At 40.7% G+C, this 5,921-nt stretch overlaps 1 protein-coding gene across 1 annotated transcript in view; it reads right to left on the reverse strand.

Annotated features, from left to right (window-relative positions):
• LOC106783825 (transcription factor SOX-2-like) overlaps positions 1–5,704 on the reverse strand; it is a gene marked incomplete at its 3' end in the record, with an annotated part of 217,471 nt that extends 211,767 nt beyond the window's left edge. Inside the window, 1 exon segment of the mRNA XM_014742725.1 lies at positions 5,245–5,704.
• Positions 5,705–5,921: the final 217 nt, after the last annotated feature.

Consider the following 5,921-nt stretch of genomic DNA (forward strand, 5'->3'; position numbering starts at 1 on the left):
GCGGTCCTCTCGCATCCCTCTTTCTCTTTCTAACACTTTTCTCGCTTCTTCCCCACCCTCTCTCTCTCTCTCTCTCTCTCTCTCTCTCTCTCTCTCTTTCTCACCCCTTCTCAGCCCCGATTCTTGTCACTCTATCATTTACATGCCACGCAACCTGAACATGACAAGGTTCTTAGAAAAGTACGTTAAAAGCTCAAATGAGAGAGGAAAAGTATATAGCAACAGCAACAGCAGCAACAACACAATGCAATGGAACGCAATGCAACGCAACAAATAAGACTACATGGCAACTCGAAAGAGTAACGTATCGAAAGTTTCGTCGTACGAGTTTTGAGGAAAGAAATCTTTATCCTATATTGGATCAATCCTAGGACGAATAAAAGCTCAGTAGGAACGCGGGTTTATTCGTCATCGAGAGTTCTTCGAGTATTTACGTTCCATTTTCCATCAAGGTAGAGAAAGTAACAAAGAGAGAGAGAGAGAGAGAGAGAGGGAGAGAAAAGAAGAAGATGAAGAAGAAGAAAAATAATGGTGAATCCTACCCTCCTAACGCAAAACTTGAAATAATAACTCCGATTTCTACAGGGTGGCATATCAATAAGCATCGAAAGGTACGCGTTGAGGGTACTCCGAGAGAGGTTTTCTCATAGTCCTGCATAATACGTGGATTTGCTACCCGCTGCGATACATTTTTCCCTACATTAGGGAAAGAGCATTCGCTCGTTTACTTCTCCAAGCGATTTGTTTAAAGCGTATACTACACACTACACTACTATACTAAACCACACCACACCACTACTGTTCACCTTTTTTTTCCACGCCTTTTCTTTTCCCCGTGTCCTGTTGTACGCGTAATCTACGATACGATACATATCTACAATACATAACGGTTCTTCTTTCTTCATTCGCGTTTTGTTGCTATTAAAAAGAAATATTACAGAACGATCGATAAAGAGATCTGATTGCTAACTCGTATCGATATATCGAACGATCTGAAAAACGGTGATCCATTTTGTATCGCGTTGTGCCCATTTAAAAAGCACGCGAGCTATTAAAATTCAATTGATAAAAGGTAGCATTATCGACGAGTAAAAGAATAAGATGACTATAGGACTAAGATGGGACGACAACTCAAAGGAAGGGAAAAAGGAAAAAAGAGGCAAAAAATAGGGGGATAAAAAAAGGAAGGAAGGAAGGAAGGAAAAGTGGCACCGGGGGCCTTTGGAAAAACGTGGATTCGCGAATTCGTATGAATCGCTAGTTACCGAACAAAGTCCTTTCACCCTCGACCGTAGCCGACGGGGGTGGCAACTGACTGACTTTATTATATGTACATTCGTTTCCTGGTGTTGCGCTAGTACTCTGCTGTTGCTACTGTTGCAATAGTGGTAGAAACGCTAGTGGATAAAGTGAAAGAGGATTTTCGCGAGAGTCGAAGGGATAAAGTGAAGGATATCGGGGGCGTTAAAAGTGAGGAGGGATGAAGGTGGAAAAGCAAAAGAGAGAAAGAGAGAGAGAGAGAAAGGGGTGGGTGTGGGGAGTTGTGGGTGCTGAGGAGGTGGAAGGTAGAGACGGGGTAGTCATTCAACCGTGCGGTTCTATGAAATCAAAGGCCACATTGTCACCGGAATTACCTCCATTCGGAAACGACGTATTCAGGCTACCGGGCGCACGTGGAATTAACCCTATTTGTTTGCCGCCTTCGAGTCGCGTGTAACGAAGCCACGATTTATTCGCATACGCTGCAATCGGAGGGACATCCTGCCTGCCTGCCTGCCTGCCTGACTGCATGGCCGATTTTGTCCTATGTCGTGTGCTACGATATCGACCGATTCTCTATTTCTCTCTCTTTCTATCTTTCTTTCTGTTCTATCTCAACAGAACTCGAAGGTACTTCAAGGAAAAAAAAAAAGGGCTTCGTTTTTCCAACTACTCTATTTTTCTCTTTTCCTTATTTTCCATTCCTTTTCCCCGTCATCTCTTTTCCCTCCCACTCCTACCATCTATCTTACCAACGACGAGAATGTGAATCGCGTCTAATGAGCCGTTGGAAAAGCGTTCTAAGAATAAATTCTAATGGCTAAAACGAGTCCTGTAACGTTAAAAAAAAAATCCCTTCGTAAGAATTTATTCTTCGAAACTTTCTATGAATATATACATTAATATAATGCATATGTAGGTATATATAAATTAAAAACATTTCTTCTTCTTCTTCTTCTTCTGCATCTCTATTTTGATCATTAATCATTTATTTATTATCTATAAAATCTAATATACAAGATCGATACGAAAATATGTTATACGTGTTTTTTGTTTGTAAAAAATTACTTTTTTTTTCATAGTCTTTCGATATACATAAATTGTCTTTTCGATAGAAAAACCGATTGAATACCACGGGAAACGAATAATCGATAATGTAGCATCGTACTATCGGACTGACTACTACTGGCTGCCCTATGTCGAAGCACCTTTTTCATAAAACTTCAGCTTTACAGATGGCATCATTTAATCGAACCATCCTACCTACAACAGAAGGCTCACCGTATCGAATATTTTTCTAACGAGAATACCAAATGGTTTTATTTGTTTTATGATAATTATCACGAACCAATTTAATGATCACGTTACATTCGTGTTATATATATACCAATATATAAATGAATTTTTCTAAAATAAAGAAAATATTAATATTCTCTAAGTATATTCTCTTACACATAAAAAAAAAAAAAAAGGTAAACATTCGAAAATAACATAGAAAGTTTAGAAGATAATCTTACGTACAGTTTCATTCACTCTCTCTCTCTCTCTCTCTCTCTCTCTCTCTCTCGCTAGCGAGAAAAAACAAAAAAACAAAGAGACAAAACAAAAAGAAGAGAAAAACATCCCGCGTAAAGAGGCTCCTACGTGTTCCCGCGCGTCCTTGTACTGTATGTGTCGGATAACCGTAAATACATATACATATATATATATACATGCATGTACGTATGGATTGTATATGTATATGTATATAAAATATCGTGCGAAGGCACACTGAACGCAGGGTGTTCTCTGAGAGGATATTATTTCAAAAGCATCGGGAGCCGTAATTCTCGCGGTCGCATTGAAGACCAAGCCACCGCCATCTTCCCTCCACCCATCGCAACAATAGTCGATTTTAATACACCTTGCTCGGAGAAAACGAAATGGATGGTGAGGAAAGAGAATGGGAAAGAGAAAGAGAAAGAGAAAGAGAAATAGTGAAAGAGAGTCATAGTAGAGTGACAGGGTGAAAAGAGAAGGCGAAAGACATCGAGAATGAAAAAGCAAGGGCGTAGAGTAAAAGAGAGAACAACTATACAGCTAGTAGGTAGGTAAGAAAAAGAGAAAGAGAAAGAGAATCAAAAGATAAAGGAGGACGGGGTAGATGGAGAGAAGGAGGAGGAGGAGAAGGAGGAGGAGGGAACTTCTACATTTGACGTGCGTGGCGCGAACAAAAGTCATGAGAAAGAGAGAAAGATATAGAAACAGAAAGAAAGAGTGGGGGAGGGGGATGAATGAAAGAGAAAGAAAAAGAGAGAGGGAGCGAGAGAGGGAGCGGGAGAGGGAGAGGGAGTGAGGTACGGAGGGGAAAGCAACGTGCAAAAGCGCACGCAAAGAAAAACAGATGAACGTTGCCTGGCCGAAACAATTGAAGGCTGCGTGGAATAGGGGTTGCTGGCCTTTTATGTTGCCCACCCCCTGCGTTCACCAAACCATGCCCTCCTCCTCCTCCTCCTCCTCCACCATTCCTCTATTACTCCGCTTCTTGCTTCTTCCGCCTCTTGCCTCTTCTTCCGCGGCCCCTTTGCAACTACCCCTCCTCCTCCTCCTAGTCCTTTCTCTCAACCCCCAACTGCTACCACCACCATCATCTCAATCTCCACCGCCAACCCTTCCCATTCTCGCGTAGCCATCGAGCCTTCAACGAGAATATTCGAGCGATCGTTCCTTCTGATGAGGCTTTTATACGATTCCGTGAGCTTTTCAAACGGGAGCGCTCGCCGTGTACACCAGGGATAAGAATTTCAATTTCTTGTTTTCTTTTTTCTATTCCCCAACCCCTCCTCCCCTCCCCCCCTCTATTCCTATATCTAAGAGCAATTGTATCGTTCACCTGTTCCGCGTGTATCTATACACGTACTGCATCGTCGAGTTCTAACCGTGGACCAAAATATTTTTCATCGTTTTTTTTTTCTTTTACGATTAAAAAAGATTCTTGTACACATAGCAATGAATAAAAAAAAAATTGTTCTTACGAAAATATTCGGTATAAGATGCTGGACAATGTAATAAATGAAATGGGGTCTATGTAAAATTTGTTCTTTACCTACGTGTCACAAGTTTGACATTTATTCAAATGCATTTATACAACTTATCATAGAAAAAAAAATGAATGAACGGTAAAGATGATGATGATGATTACAGGAAGAATCTTCTGTAAATGTTAACGATTAGAAAAGTAATAAATCGTGTTATTAGAAATGATAAAAATGTTCTACTCGAACGATTAACACAGAAGGATGCAGTTAGAGAAAATTTGGAACACGGTAACATAAATCAGGACTTGGTCCCTCGTTCCCACCCATCCTCTCACCTAACGCATGACAGAGATACGGCACTCTAAACGGCCACTCAGTCAAAGCCAAACGTCATTGCAACGGGTGCACTACATCCACCGTGGCGACGTGTGTCACGTCACGCAAAATTCAAAACCGAAATTCCGCGCATTGTCCGCGCGTCAGTGCGTCACTCACACGCGACTTCGTGTGTGCGGTTGGTTCTACAGTTCTCTCTAAATCATCGGCTGGCTGGATGGTTCGTCGAAGCTTCGATATAATCGACGCTTGCTAACCTCCACCGTTTGTTCCTTCATTCGTTCGTTCGTTCGTTCGTTTGTTCGTTTGTTTCGTTAAAGCTCCAACGAATCAAAGCTTCCGTTCGATCCCTCGATCCTTCGTTTAAAATGCGCCCCGTGAGACAAGAAAAATAAAACAAAAATAAAATCGATTTAAAACACCTGCCTCGTATACTTAAAACACCATTTTTACATCCTACTTCTGTTTACTACAATCTTTGCTTAAATTAAACTGAACAATAATCGAATCGTTTAATAAACATATTCAATCGGCTAACTATTTTATATTACGGATAAAGACCAACACATGTTTACATTTATTTTCATGAAGGAATAATTAAAAATCACATGCAATTGATCGAACAACTCACCGGTTTCTTTGAATCCTCCTTACAAGCGTTGTTGACAGCTGTCAGGTATCCCAAGTTTGAAAACAGGCTTTGATAAACGCACTAAGATTTTTCGATAAGTCGATGTAATTCATACTTGTGGTTTTTCCTTTTTTTTTTATACACACTATTTTACACACTGACAAATTGTTTAGGCACTTTGTTCACTGTTGCAAACACACACCACACTGATTTTTAGTTCGTTTTCTTTTTTGTGGATTACGAGGAATGAAGATTTTGATCGGGGAAAGGTGATAAGAAAGGAAGAAGGAAAAAGACGGGGTGGGAGATTCGGAGGGGAAGGGGAAGAGGAGAGGAAATAAAAAAAAAACGAGCCAAGGATTAAAACGAAAAAAAACACACTACGAGTTTACACGCGACCGACACACCGACGAACCTTATCGTCTCACGCGCTACACGTAACTGATCGGAGTTTCACGAATCTCGCCGTATTCTCCCCACCACCACTACCACGCGCACTCTATACCGTGCTTCCCCCACTCCGAGTTTCTACCCTCGATAGTACTGAAGTGTCTAAATACACGTTACGCGGACCATGCTACGAATAAATGTTTACCCCTTCTCTAATCGAAATTAAGTATAATTATTACAAATTTTTTTTGAATAAACAATAACCTTATTATCAAATTAATACAATT

The sequence above is a fragment of the Polistes canadensis genome, unplaced genomic scaffold (assembly GCF_001313835.1).
Source record: "Polistes canadensis isolate GaletaPanama2010 unplaced genomic scaffold, ASM131383v1 scaffold_26, whole genome shotgun sequence".
In the NCBI taxonomy this organism is placed as follows: Eukaryota; Metazoa; Arthropoda; class Insecta; order Hymenoptera; family Vespidae; genus Polistes; species Polistes canadensis.